The sequence below is a fragment of the Mauremys reevesii genome, linkage group 1 (genome assembly GCF_016161935.1).
Source record: "Mauremys reevesii isolate NIE-2019 linkage group 1, ASM1616193v1, whole genome shotgun sequence".
Lineage (NCBI taxonomy): Eukaryota > Metazoa > Chordata > Testudines > Geoemydidae > Mauremys > Mauremys reevesii.
This window is the reverse complement of record NC_052623.1, coordinates 84,185,861-84,201,659: the sequence shown is the minus strand read 5'-3', so window position 1 is coordinate 84,201,659 and position 15,799 is coordinate 84,185,861. Positions and strand designations below refer to the sequence as shown.

Below are 15,799 nucleotides of genomic sequence, written 5' to 3'. Positions count from 1 at the left end.
GCCACTGGGAGCTGCGGGCAGCCGTGCCTGTGGATGGTGAATGTAAACAAACTGCCTCACGGACCGCCAGCAGATTACCCTGATGGGCCATATGCACCCATGGGCTGCAGGTTGCCCACCACTGCTCCAAAATATATGATCTAGTGCAACCACAAACTGTGGGACTCAGTAGAGTTCACATGATAATAAAGAAGAATCATTTTGTTCACTGCAGCAATTTCTGGGTGATGGTCTATGACTTGTGCCATACAGGAAGTCAGACATGAGAATAATTATGGTTCCTCTGTGTCTTAAAAAATTTATGAAATCAGACAATCTGGCAACACGATTATTTTTGGCAGATACACCTTACAGTCTGGTGTTCCTAATTATGCTCTTTTTCAAAGAAATTCAAATAATCTAGCGGTAACTTCAAAAACTTAACATAAAGTGTTCAATTTGAACTACACTGAAATGGCAGACCTTAATTGTGAGGGAGTTCTGTTCACAGATTACTGACAGAAAGCAATATCAGCACAAATAGCCTAAGAGCTAAGCACATGAATGATGTAATGATTGTGGGAAGGGGAGGCTAAAGCTCAAAGCAGACTGTCTCTTTACAAAATAAGTGTGTAATCTTATATGCAAGAATTCCTAAAGGCTGTTAAATCTTAGGGCTCCGTTTCTTGCTGTTGATTACCATACTGCATGAGATCAAAAGGGCCTTTTCTTTTTTCTAATTTACAACACATGGTGAAACGTCTAGAACATGTGTTGTGTTTGGAACAGTCAGTTAACTGCTTTGTAATAAATGGTTTTCCAAAAAAACCAAACCAGATGCTTCTGCAGCTGCTAATGTTAAACATATATATTTACAGTCACAACCCTCTGTGCATGGTCTAGAGCCAAAAATTCCCCCTTCAAATGCAGTAACAAGGAGGTTACAACTATACTATGCAGTGTGAAAGACTGAAAAATTAAGGGCTAGATTCTGCCATCCTTAATTGCATTGCATAATCTTCAAGAATCTCCTCTGGGCCTCCTTCCTGAGTTCTACTTGAAAATTATACAGGAAAAAGCATAGCAGAATTTTCCAGTATTCGTGCCTTCATCACTCTTTGCAGTTTCTTCTTTTATTTCCAACCCTTTCTTCCTGCCATCATCAGTGTCTCTGGGATTCACTTTCATCAGTGGGACCAGCTGTCCTGAAGGGAATCAAAAACTCTTTTTCAAAAAATGTCCACAAGAGCCACTTTGGGGGCTGCTTGTCTCCAGATAGTTGAGGGCACCATACTTAGTCTCTGTAAATGAAAAGTTATGTCTAATATGAGTTCCAGTCATGCAAGAAATGAATATGCTCAGAGAAGATGTGAAGACTTCCCATGAAAGGGAGAGAGGAATCCAACACTGGGTGCATTTCCTGACAAGTATTATTAGAGGAATGACTCAAAGTAGCGCACTTGATGGTAGAACACCAGGAAATGTCTTTGACCAAGAAGAGTGAGGTGAATTTATCTGCCTCTCTGACATCTCCCTATTTCTTCCCCATGACTTGTTTAGAAGTTTCTTTAGCATTTCTCATTATTGCTTAACATTTTTGCCATATCATGAGTTTTCATGTGGTATGAAGGCATTTCACTGCCCTTCTTCTGATGCAGGAAAGACAGTCATATTTTAAACTGTTTTATTAGTTGTTGTTTTTTAAAGAAAGATGTTTGAAAAATCAGTGGTCCCACTGCATTAAAAGCCTTTGTGGAACAGCTATAAAACTTTAGGCAACTGAATTAAAGTCATTTCATTGCAAACATTCAATGCTGTCTTAAATAACCTGTCAAAATTCTTCCTATGAGCTCAGATTACTTACAGACATTGAATGTTTTTTTAATAAAGTCACCCAAGAACACCATAAATACCTAGCTCTATTTCCTTCAGTCACCAAAGGGTTTAATGAATGTGCAAGGTGCAGGCACGCTGTAGTATTGCCATTATGCAGCATAGAAGAAGAATGTCATAAAACATTCCGTCTAGCAGATTCTCAGGCAGCAGTCTCAGAGTCACATTATTTTAAAGGTAGGTAGACTTCTGTGTTCTGTTATTCCAGACAGAAAGAACAACCACAACAGAATACTAAGAAGTCAGCAGGTGCCATAATTTACTCCCAGATCCCCACTACAAACACAAGGGCCTCATCCCATTCCTATTTAAATCAACAGGTGCTTTTCCATCAGTTTCAGTGGGAGAGGATTGGGTTTGCTAAATCTAGAGTGACACATTTCTAATTGAGGCTATTGAATAAACTATCATCCTATGCAACTAGGTGTTTCAAGAATTTGCCTCTAGAAAGAAAAAGCATTGAACAAATCAATCCCACACCTGCTATAGCTTTAATATAAAGCACTATATGATGGAGTAATTGATGCATTTTAACTATTTTTGTTACCTCTCTGAATTATCACTTTATAGAAATGTTGATTAATTGCTAAGCACTATGCAAATAGCTGAATCTTCTCCCCCAGAGAGCTACCACCTGTTAGATGAAGTGACAGAAGACATGAGAGTACTTTTCCATGGGGAGCCAATTGTCCTCTTTTGCCACCTAGCTACACACTCTCCTGCCTGCAGCAATTCTAGGTCTCTCATTTCCTGGGTCTATAACACTAAAAGTAATGAATAGTTTGAGTCTCAGTGCACCCACTGCACAGTTCAATGGTTTCTCTCCCTCTTGCCTGGCAATACTCAGTACAGAATATATATTTTTCTCTTGAAACTGAACGTAATGCTTATGAAAGGCAACAGCATGAAAGTCCTGGAGACATCTGATCCTTTATTTATACAGACATGCCTCCTTCTAGTCCCTTTAAGTGCTTGAATACTTGAGGTTCCTTCAGACCTATAAACTGTTGCAAAAAAGAAGGCATAGAGAAGCAAAGCCTTCTCTCTCCTTATGAGCACAGCTGATTTTTGGGTAGTATTCATCTCAGCACTGAAAGAGGATCCTGACAGTTAGGTTAGGGCAGGATGTCTAGTTCTCAGTATCATGCTTCTTACAGAACAGATGCTAGTTCATCACTGTCCACCGAGCCTGAACTTTCCAAGGCATCTTCATGTGATAAAATTGTGACATTGCTCCCCATAAGGCTTTATGGAAATATGCTTATGAATGTATATATGATATAATGGAATATATTTTATGCTACATATGCCATGTAACATATCTCTGTAAAGGTTATGATCTACTGAATCTATTCATCCTATTTGTATGCATGTATCATTTTTGTATTCGAAGTTATGAATATTGACTGTGTACTGATTTGATTTTAGGTAGCCTTAGTAAGGCATTTGGGCAGCTTCTTTAGAAAGGAATTTGCAAGTTAAGTGCCCAATCAAGAAACACTTAACGGACAATGGATCTTGGCAGGCTCCAATCCACATAAGAAGTCTACTTGAGGACATTCAAGGTAGCATGTGAACCATGGCTGCTACCTGTAAGTTCTGAGTCATGCATGGACATGTGACTTGCCCATGTGACTCCAAAACTCCATCTTTTAGCTGGGATTCTACACAGGGGAGGAAGGGGTGTCCACTCACAAGAGAAAGTCTATTTAAACCCCTGGGAGACCCTTCCATTTTGTCTTCAGATGGCTCAAGAGATAGCGTCTCCACCCCCAAAGGATACCTGAAAGAAACTGGAACAAAGGACAGTAACCATAGGAGTGTGACTGATTGCTGGATCCAGACTAGAAGGAGACTAGTCTGTAAAAGGAAGCTTACTGGAACACCGCTGAAGGTGAGGTTTTATCTGCATTCAGTTTTCTTACTGTATTAGGTATAGACTTGCATGTTTTATTTTATTTTGTTTGGTAATTTATTTTGTTCTGTCTGTTACTACTTGGAACCACTTAAATCCTACTTTCTTTTTTTTAAATAAAATCACTTTTTACTTATTATTTAACCCAGAGTATGTATTAATACCTGGGGGCGGTATAAGCTTTATACAGGGTAAAACGGATTTATTTGGAGTTTGGACCCATTGGGATTTGGGCATCTGAGTGTTAGAGACAGAAACACTTCTTCGGCTGCTTTCAATTAGGCTTGCATTTTGTGGGATGTGGTTCAGACCTGGGTCTGTGTTTGTGGCCAGCAAGCATGTCTGGCACAACCAGGCAGGGTTCTGGAGTCCCAAGCTGGCAGGGAAAGCAGGGGCAGAAGTAGTTTTGGCACATCAGTTGGCAGCTCCAAGGAGGTTTCTGTGATCCAACCCATCACAAAAATCATTCTCATTCCATAACACTGAAGCCTTAACAGGACTAATTTAAAAGCTATTCAGTGGTCCCAAACGTTTGGTTCTGATAGACTACATTATCTCTTTCTTAAGGTGCTCTATTAACTATCTCTTTATGATAAAGCCGGTCAGCTGCATATGTACTAACCATTTTCTGTAAAGGCGCTTGTTTGATGTTGGCAGCCCTTCAGGTTGTTTTGCACATTCACCCACGGAATGAATTTTTTTCCTATATTACTTTATGGGCTACACTTCACCAATGACCTTGTTCATCTTTATGAATCATTGTCTAGGTCAAGTGGATTGAATAGTTCTTGCGCACATATTGTTGCTCTGCTGAATTAGGTGACTGCACATGCATGCATATGATGAGTTCCCTTTCCTCACTCTCAGCTACAGAGTATTTGGTTTGGTAATCCTATCCCGCAGAGCTACATTGCTCAGGCTCTGGCTTCATCCTTGGGTGTCAGGGCTCAGGGCCCGGGCTTCAACCCCATGAGGATAACTGCCCAGTTTGTCCCTGCATTTCTCTTACTAAACAGTTTTCAGACTTCCTGCCTCTTGGCTGTGCTATTGTGTGCCCATATGCCAATGGCATTTGAATAGTCAGTGGGCCAGAGATGGAATGAGTATGAGACTACAGCCCATTGTTCAGAGCACTCACCTGAGATGTAAAAGACCCAGTGTCAAGCCCATACCCCAATCAATATTTAATTATTTATACATACAGCTCTACCAAATTCTCAGACCATTTTGGTCAATTTCACGATCGTAGGATTTTAAAAATCTTTAATTTCACTGTTTCAGATATTTAACTCTGAAATTTCACAAAGTTGCAACCGTGGGGGTCCCAACGCAAAAGGGGGTTGTGTGAGGTTTTCGCAAGGCTACTGGAGGAGGGATGTGGTATTGCCACCCTTACTTCTGTGCTGCTGCTGATGGCGGTGCTGCCTTCAGAGCTGTGCTCCCAGCCAGCAGTCACAGAGCTTCCTGCAGCCAGGGGCGGTTCTCAGAAGAGGGTCTGACTTGGCCCTGGGAGTGGCCGATGCAAGAGAATAGACAGTCCTATCCCTCCCCAGCTGGGAGTAGCAGCTGGAGCCTGGTGCAAGGTAGGAACCCCTGGCTGGGGTGTCCCCATCCCTGCCTCTCCCTGACTCCAGGCCCAGCACTTGGGGGTTAAAGGAGCCTTGGGCTGGCTGTGTGTGTGCGGGGGGGGGTGTGTGTGACCATTGTGCCCTCCCCCACCACAGTGCCCTGGACAGTTGTCCATGTTACCCACCCATAAGGCCAGCCCTACCCCCTGGAAAAAGTGATCCCTCCCCCAATACAATACCACCGTCACTTCTGTGCTGCTGCTGGCGGTGGTGCTGCCTTCAGAGCTGGGTGCCCGGACAGGAGCTGCTGCTTTCTACTCTCCAGTCACCCAACTCTGAAGGCAGCACAGAGATAAGGGTGGCAATACCATGACCCCCCTCCTCCCACAATAGCCAGATTTCACGGGGGATAGCAGTGTTCATGGTCCGTGACACAGTTTTCATGGCCATGAATTTGGTAGGGCCCCATTTTTACAAAGTGGGACAGCTTCAATGGGAGAGATTGAGAGACCCTTTCCCTTGAATGCTCCATAGTCCAGTTCCTGAGAGGTGGAAGAGCCAGTTTCAAATCCCTGCTCCCTCTCAAGGAGGTATCCCTACACACACACACACACACACACACACACACACACACACACACACACACACACACACACACACACACACACACACTTCTGTGACTGTAGCCCCAAGAATTTTGTTTATAGCCAAAACTATTAGTGGAATTTGTGTCCAATTCACAAATAGTTTTGGATCGATCCAAACTGCATTTTTTTGATGAATACATTGTCCAAAAATTTTCACCTGGCTCTACCTGCATTGCTACATTTTGAAAAGGTGCAGTCTGTACTCTCCTTAATGTGGTGCCATGGCGGTGGGCAATTTCTCCTCATCTCTTTTCAGAAGCCCACTGCTATTGGTAGCCCGAGCCTCACAGTCCTTGAGCTTAGGGGAGTACCAGGATTGCAGATGTGTTGGGTCCCTGTGCAAGGGAATGGAAGGGAAAGAGAGAAGAAGAAGGAATCCTTATGTCCCCTCTCTCCTCCACCTGCACTTGCACAAGGCTGGAAAGAGTCGGGCCCTGAATCCTTTAACTACTGCAGTTGATGAAGTTATTTAGTTAATCTACCACTGAGAGCTCATTTACTAGATTGTTCATCTTGTGCTGTCACTACCTCAATAGACTGCTGACATTTGTTTACTCAGGCCAAGTCCCAGAACTGCATGAATTACCTGGAGCTTTACAGGAAACAAAACTGATGTCAAAATACCTTCATCCTGGAATTCCTTTCTGATTGCAGTAAGTGCTCTTCTTTGCTGCGTTACAGGGCTGAGATTAGGAAAAATCTGTAACCTCTATGTGACTGTTTCAATGCCCTCTCTTTTTCCTCAGCAGCCACTGTATCAGCAGGCTCTCTGTGTCCTGTGTGCTAACACCACATATTCAATGTAGGGCCCAAACCCACTCCTTTCCTGAGATTTGCCTTTCGTACAAAGGAATGAAGAATAAGATGAAGTGTTCTTTCTAGGCTTGGCTGCTCAATACAACTCTCGGGCCCTCTCTGCTTCACTTCCAAGATTCATCCATCAGGGGAGTACGGCACAGAAACCAGATTCTGTGTTCACACACTGCTGGCACAGTGGGGTCCTGGGCCATGACTGGGGCTCCAGAGCACAACAGTAATATAAATAATAATTCTTCCCTTCTTAGTCCCCGCCCCAACAGGAGGTCTGTTCCTGAAGGTTTGATACTGCTGGCAGGTGTCTCTAGATAGACCTTCACCTCCTTCTTGCTCTTGAGGGTTCAGTGTAGCTTTTCTTCACCCCATCATACAATTGTAGCAAGATTCCTGTGCCGGAAAGTTGTCATCAAGTGTGAATTTCATATTGTCCCTTATACTGGTGAGAATTCTGAGCAGCTTTTTCCCCTAGCAGCGCTCCACGCAGCAGGAGCACGCAATGTGAAAAAAAATCATGTCTACGATTTTTCTTTTTTTCCATCAGCTTCCATTACTAGCAGTCTGTGGTTCACTAAGACCACTGGCATATAATACAAGAATTACTTATATAACAGGAGACAATGAGGGGGCTCCTGTAGCATGGAGTCCTTCCTGGTTAGTCACAGCTCACCTGCTGAATCCCTTAAACTCATTTTGGAGCAGACTATTAAGCTTCCAAAGGATAGCGGGTGTCCAAGATAGAAATATTCCCCATCCCATGTATGTCATTATGATTCAAATCCTGATCCAAAACCCACTGGAGGCAAGAAAAGTCTTTTCATTGACTTGAATGTGCTTTGCATTAAGCTCTCAGTGTGTAGCACTCATACTGCTGAGCCAGAAGGTCACAGAGTAAAATCCTTCACTAGAACTTGGGCTTAATACATAATGACGGCATATTAGAGTGCAGTATTAGCCCATGAAAGCTCAGGGAATGAGAAACGATGGGCCAAATTTAGCCCTGGAATAAGATGGCAGAATGCCATTGAAGTCAGTGTATTTGTGCCTGCTTACAACTGATCTGAATTTGGCCTTACAGCTAGAAATCAAACACAGATCTACACAGATGTATAGAGTGCTATCAATGGGCTGGTCTCCACATCCAGTCTCATGACACAACACTGACTCAAATCAATAGCGGAGACTACTGCTAATCACACTGACATCATAAAACGAAAGAACTTTAGAACTACAGTTGCAGGTTTAGTTTTAGAAGATTGACTGCTATAAACTTCAGTCCTTTGAAAATGTAGTTAAAGTCATACACATGGTGTTCTTCATCATATTACCCAGGAAACCTGTATGTGTTAAATGCACTGTGAAATATCTGTAAATTGGAGGTGCCGTACCAGCAGAAACTCCTTTATAAGGACAAGCTTTGTATACCTCTGAGTTCAAACCATCCATCCCAAACCCACAGATTAATCTGATTCTTAGTATTCAATTATATGGTTTAGCACTCGCACCAGAGTTTCAAAAAAAAATAAAATCTGGAGACATAGGACCTGATCCAAAGCTCATTAAAGTCAATGGAAAGAGTCCTGTTGACTTCAGTAGGCCTTGGATCAGATCCATGGTGCTCAAGTATCATGCAGATGCCTGATGGCAAGCAGTGAATGTGCAATAATAGCTTTATTCTTTCCTACTGCTCAGACCTCCTTTGCAAATTCAGCCATTTCTATTCATTTAATTACAAGGTCATCCCTGGCAGATGACATTTTGACATAGTCACTGCTTTCCTTTTATGATTTGCAAATTGAACAAGTCATTTCTTTTCACTAATCCAGTGAAGATTATTCCTAAAGGTGAATGAACCAATCGTTGAAGCAAGACATTTTTTTTCTTAGGGTGTGATTATTCCCTTTTTATTTGATATGAACAAAAGGGTAGTGAAATCACCCCTGAAACATTTCTTATGTATACATGGTCCAACTGGGGCCTCTATGTACCTCAGTGAATAAAGCAGACATGTATTCCAAATAATTAATTTGCAGGGAGAAGTGACAGAGGCAAGACTAGAACCTCTTCCCAACATTCTCAGTCAAGTGACCCTGCTGCTAAACCAAAGAAATAGATATGTCAAGTAAATCCATTTGAAACTATTCTATAACCCACTGATTTCATCAGAGTTATACTAGGTAAGAATTTGGTCCGCAGAGTCCATGTTTCAGAGACAACATGATGTGACTTATCATGCTGAACTGCTTTCCCCAATGAGGCAGATGGTCTCGGCGAAAACCTCGTATAACAAAACGAGATATCTGAAAGAGCTGTAGTCAGTGTAATTGGACAGTACTGTCTAAATGCATTGATGTATAAATAATTGTAATATTCGGAAATATAATACTTGGCTGCCATTAGACAAACAATTACTATTTCTGGGGTACAGTTCTAAAATATATATTTCTATCAGTTGGAGTTTTATATTTTGTATATCAGCCAAAAGTTTTGACCTATGATTAGGAACTCACTGTAACTATTACACTGTATTAATCATAGTTATATTTATTTTTAAATGTAGTCATAATGCCAGAGAATCAACATGGTCTGAATCAGATGATGAAGATAACTCTGTGATCTTGCTTTGATTTTCAAAATGGTTTTAAGAGCGTATATTTTTTCTTAAAATCTATAGAAAAAAGAAATATGTAAAATAATTAGGTTGCACTACATTGTGCCTATATAAACAGTAAATTTCAAGATCATGGCCCTTGTGTACTCAGAGGTAGACACTGGGCTCAGTACTTAGTGCAGTTAGGATGGAGAAGCAGGTGGCTCTAAGACAGGGGTCGGCAACCTCTGGCACGTGGCTCGCCACAGTAAGCACCCTGGCGGGCCGGGCCAGTTTGTTTACCTGCCGCATCAGCAGGTTCAGCTGATTGCAGCTCCCACTGGCTGCGGTTTGATGTCCCAGGCCAATGGGGGTGGCGGGAAGTGCCACGGGCCGAGGGATGTGCTGGCCGTGGCTTCCTGCCACCCCCATTGGCCTGGGACAGTGAACCGCAGCCAGTGGGAGCCGCAGTCCGCCGAACCTGCCAATGCGGCAGGTAAACAAACTTGCCCGGCCCACCAGGGTGCTTACCCTGGCGAGCCGCATGCCAGAGGTTGCCGACTCCTGCTCTAAGCTATCTTTCATACTCCTCCCCCCACACTTCTGCTCTTAGGCCAGTTGAGGCTGAAACAGCTCCTGGCATAATTTAAGAGTAGTTTCTGGGCTACTCTAAATTATTCTGCAGCAGCCTCTGATTAGTGCAGCCAAGAATTAGGTGGAGCACTGTGTGCTCTGACCTGGCTTCTCCCCTGCCCCCCCGCACTGCTTCCCAACATGCCCTCTTTGGCACCAGTTACAGAGGCTTTGCATCATCTGAAGTTTCCTCTATGTTGAGGAAATTCTTAGCTGTCCCTTCAGGGCAGTTTTCTGGCTGCTTTTCACTGCCTGAGCTGGACTAAGTAGCTTGCCTTCCTGTCGTATTGGGGTCTGTATCTTGAAGGACTGAGCATTGCAAACACAGAGTCTAGGCAGGGTGCTGTGAAGCTCTTATTGCTATGATCAGGGGTGCAACAAAGGGGGTGGACCCAAGGGGCCCAATGCCCAATTCCCCCCCCCCAACATAGACCAGCACTACTATAAGTTCACCTTCCTGGTCTCCCCAATGGGATGGGAGAAGGAAAAGGTCCTTGACTTAGCTCTGGGCTGTCCAGAACTTCAGACTGCCATCTCCTCATACTGCCTCTTCTACCTCTTCTGCTTCTGGGCCTTCTCCAGCAGGAGATATGGTGGCTCGGTGATGACATTTGTAGCAATGTGATGGGGGGAAGAGGAACCCCGTCCGCATGCATACACCTCTTGGAATGCAATATGTGTAAAGCGGGATCCTGCTGACAAGGAAATTGGGAATATAAGGCATGCTTTGTCCCCTGCTATTTGGCAGGAAACCTGTGCCCTGTCCTGAAGAAAATTCTGATTGCATCTCTTGTTATGAACAGCTAGGTGGACATGTACACAGAACAAACTAGAGCACTTGCAAGCACCTCAAATACTGAATGATCACAGACCACCACTTGGTATCAGAAGTTAGATAAAAATATAAACACTCTAGCTGGAAGGTTGAATTGTAACACTACTTTATTTCTTAGAATTCAGAATAATAACACCAACAAAAACAGAGATAGTCAAAGCAGGCTGCTCCCTAAAACAGAGAGGCACAGTTCACCTCACCTTAGTATTGGCTGTCTGTCTGCCAACCAAATCTGATGGCATGCTTCCCTACAGAGCCCACTGTCTGCAAACAGAACCAGGCAACCCCCTGAGAATTTAAAGTGATAGATTACAATTTTAACACCGTTTTCAATACACTGCAGCTTAAACAACACTTCATTCTGTATCTGCAAGCAATGGGTATCAGCAAAAAGAAAGACACTAAGAGGGTAGCCTTATTTCTGATAATAGTTGGTTCTTAGCCACTTGATGTATTTTAACAGATTTTGGTAAATCAGGTAAAGGAGGAGAACTGTGAAACAGTATTACAGAAATTTGAGGAGTACTGCACTCTATGTAAAAATGAGAGATATTTTAAAATAGTATATAAACCATAGAAGAGTTTGTGACTTATCTGAGGCTGAGTAGCCAGTTATGCAATTTTGGGGGGCTAATTGAGTCCCTGATAAGAGACCAAATTGGAACTGGGATCTGGAACAAAAAATTGAGAGTGAGACTATTGGAAGACCCAGAATTAACCCTTGACAAAACAATTAGAATTTGCCAAGCAAAGGAAATCAAGAAGTCTAAAATAAAGCTTACATAGGGTGGACAGTGCTCTGACTCTGTAGATATGATAGAGAATCCAAAATAAGACAAAGAGAGAGATCTGACGCAGAAAGGCATGAAAGGAGCTGAAAGTTGGAATCCAACAAAAACAGCACGTGGAGCTTCACACTCTGTAGCAACAAACACAGGCTAAGACAATGCCCGGCGTATAAGAAAAGATGCAATAAATGCAATGGATTGCATCACTTTGCAAGAGTTTACAAGCACCAGTAGAGTGTGTACTATCGGTATGTCTATACTGCAATTAAAATCCACTGCTGGCCCGTGGCAGCTGACTCCAGCTCACGAAACTTGGGTAAGAGGCTGTTTAATCACCATGTAGACTTTGGGCTCAGGCTACAGCCAAACTCCGGGACCCTGCCACTTTGCATGGTCCTAAAGCCTGGAATGCAGCCCAAGCCCAAGCCCAAATGTCTACACCAGGGGTCGGCAACCTCTGCCACGCGTCTCGCCAGGGGAAGCACCCTGGCGGGCCGGGCCAGTTTGTTTACCTGCCGCATCGGCCGGTTTGGCCGATCGCGGCTCCCATTGGCCACGGTTCGCCATCCCAGGCCAATGGGGGCGGCAGGAAGCCATGGCCAGCACATCCCTCGCCCACTCCGCTTCCCGCAGACCCCATTGGCCTGGGACGGTGAACTGCAGCCAGTGGGAGCTGCGATCAGCCGAACCTGCCGACACGGCAGGTAAACAAACTGGCCCAGCCCGCCAGGGTGCTTGTCCTGGCGAGCCACATGCCAGAGGTTGCCGACTCCTGTCCTACACTATTATTTTTATTTCCCTGTGATAGACTTACTAGCAGACACCTTAGCAAAATAGGCGACTGTACATATCAAATCTATTTTTACTGGAAAATGGTATATGTGCCATAGTAATGTTTGAGAATGGGCTGCAGTTTGGGCATGCATTTAAATAGTCTGCAGGGAGGTACAGATTTAAGCATGCAATTACCCCATTACCTTCGATGCAACTGATTGGTGAAAAACAATGTCAAAATACTAAGGCACTTACTGAAAAAAAGAATGCAGAGTCTGACGCTGATCCATATATAGCACTGTTAAATTTCACAACGGCGCCAGTGAAGCATGCATTCTCACCTGCTGACATTTCAGTTTCGTAAAACTGAAAACAAGCCTGCCTGCACTGTTAGAAACTGATGTCAGAGTCACTGGGGACTTGCAGACAAACAAAGAGACAGATGAGGCAAAACAGAAGAAAAATGGTATGATCTGGGGTCCAGGTAGCTGCCACCACTTCATAAAAATGTCACTGTGTATCTCTATGATGGGAAACAATGGTCACAAACAGCAATGGTGCCCCTGTGGTCATTTGAAGTTGTCGTTCCAGATGGACACAGAGAAAGAGGTGACACCTGCTCCAATTCCCTGAAGGGAGGGAGAGATGGATGAGTTGGCTGGCTTGCCCAAGAAGGTCTCAGACAGGCAATAATCACAGCAGGTTGAGCCAACTGAGCCCCAGGACATGGAACAACCAGAACAAGTGGAACTGCTGCCTCCTGACAACAGTAGTGCTGAAGATCTAGGGGAATCCCTCAGGTTCAAGCAACGGTGCAGGGCCCCTCAAAGACTAACTCAGCAATCTTTGTAAGTTTAGTTATGGGGTTTGTTATAAGTATTTGTAATTGTGTGTTAACTTAATGGTGGTTTTAAGTGTTATTGTTATTAAGTTTTGATTTGGAAGGGAAGATGTGGTCCTGGAGACTGTGCCTTTAAGAGCTGAGCTTACCAGACACAAAGTCTGGGTGGGACACTGGGAAGCTATGGTTATGCACAGCCATTAGGAACTAGACACAGAGCAAACCAGAATCCTTGAAAACCCCTTAAGCACTCAGGGTGCAATCCACAAAGTTTCTTAGGTGTCCAAGTCCCGTTTTTAACCCCCACTGCAATCCACAAAACTCATGCTTGGCTGTAGACACCTACACTTACTTTGTGCCTGTGTTTTTGCATCTGGGGTTGTGAACTGCTGCCTCACTCTAGGCACCCAAGTGCCAGTCTTCCCACCTGAGCACGTGTACTGCTGCCTTGATATGAGCATCTGGACTCCTTTTTCCACCGAAGCCTCAGAACAATTCACAAATTGAGCCACCTAAGTCATGTGTGGGAGGCCCCATCCAGCAGGCATGCTCAGAGGCTGCCTACCAGCTAGGCCCTCTTAGGCGAGATCACACAAAATGTCTGGTGGGGGGGCAGAAGGAGGAGGGCTACACTTTAGCCAAGTGGATAGGATGTGGAAGATTGTCCCTCCCCCCCTCTGCCAGTTCAAGTCCCTTCTCCACCTGAGGGGAAGAAGGGATTTAACTGGGCTCTGCCACCTCTCAGGTGGGTGACCTAACCACTAGGCTATAGAGCCATTCTTGTGCTCTCTGGCCCAATTAATATTTAATTATTCAGTTCTTTAATTAAAGTGGAACAAGTTCAGTAGGACAGATTGAAGGAGCGACACAACAGAACAGTCATTAGCTGAGTGGTTAGGGCACTCACCTGTGAGGTAGCAGACCCCTGCTTAAATCCTTTTTCCTCCTCAGGAGAAGAGAGACTTGAACCAGGGGTCTCCTACATCATTTGTAAGTACCCTAACTGCTGGGATAAAGCTTATCAGGGAGAACGTCTCCCTTGCCATTTTGTTTTGGGCCCTGCATTTGACTTAGGTGACCAAATGCCTATCTTCCCCTGATCTGTGGATCACAAGCTGAGCTGGGTGCCTCCCTGCAACCTGGACTTAGGTGCCTATCTCTGTGAGGTGGGTGGGGCTTAGCATACATCTCTCTGGTCACCATCTCTCATTGGCTAGCGTAGTTGGTTCCCTGCATAGCATGCTGGCTTTGTAGATCACAGTTTAAGGCACCTCACTCATTGTAGAAGAGCCACGATGCCTTAACTTAGGTTTTGTAGATCACAGTGTTGTTCCTGTGATTTTCTAGGTGCCTAAAAAGTTCGGCTCCATGACACTCAGCCTAAGTGATCAATGAACACCACACTTTCTCTTGCTGCTGCCTGGGAGCTGCCCATTGTGCCTTTTTCCACACAGTCTTTAGGACACTGGTGCTGTCTTTTAAAAATTGTTATTGTTCATAATTTTAACCATTGCACACTCCTGGATTCTGCCATAATTGATGTTTGTGTGTCAGGGAAAAACATCCAGGAAAGGGCTAAGGGCTACTTGCCGGTCACGATTCAGTAGGGGAATCCAAGACAAAGGTATGTTACCTTTCCTGGGGCTGATAGAGGCCTGTGGAAAAGCCTCTGGAGACAGCAGCCTATGTTGGTCAGTGGAATTGCTATGTTTTTCTGATTGGCATGAGTTTTATGTTCTAAACAATAAATTGTGTCCTGAGGTAGGGACTTGGATGTGGCACTGACTCCTGCCTGGGCTGCTGAGATAACCCATCAGATTTCAGCCTGGCTACCCAGTGAGTCTCAAGATCATTAAGGTAACTAGGAATAACTGACCATACCCTAACCCAGGGACTACTATGGCTCTACACTACCTCAGACTCAGGGGAGTACCTGAGTAGCCTGTTGTATTAGCTTTCCAGATGCTATGCACCATTGGAATAGCACAAAAGAATCACATTGTACCTGAGAATCAAATCCAGAACATCTGATTTTCTACACACACACACACACACACACACACACACACACACACACACACACACACACACACACACACACACGTCTCACCCATGACTGGGTGGTACACAGACTGTTGACAGTATATTGTTTAATCAGCTTGCTTATACTGTGTGCTACAATTAAATGCTCTCTGAAACTATGAGGCAGTGAGCCAGTATCTGCTGGTCCATGTGAGTTCCATATGGATAACCAATCCTTAGCCCTGAAATATCCTTTTTAGACATACTCTGCCCCGTAAGAGGAAGGCAGGTTATCATTAACAAGAAAAAATAGCTAAGTACTTTTGTGCATAATGTCTCAAGCAAGCACACATTATCTTTCTTCATGCTCCCTTATGGGGGGAAATAACAATTACTAACTATGGAAGACAGGGGGAATATCAGTTCATAATTTTTCATAACCAAAACTAAAATGCTGGAGATGACAAAAGATCTGCTGTTTGCATCTGGTTCAGCCGGTGA

General features: G+C 44.0%; 1 long non-coding RNA gene across 1 annotated transcript; it reads left to right on the top strand.

Moving 5' to 3' along the window:
- The first annotated feature begins 6,561 nt into the window (after positions 1-6,561).
- LOC120405368 lies at positions 6,562-13,155 on the top strand. The gene is made up of 3 exons (XR_005598528.1): positions 6,562-6,655; positions 8,849-8,992; positions 13,027-13,155. It is a non-coding gene; the product is annotated as an uncharacterized LOC120405368 (long non-coding RNA).
- The last annotated feature ends 2,644 nt before the right edge of the window (positions 13,156-15,799 follow it).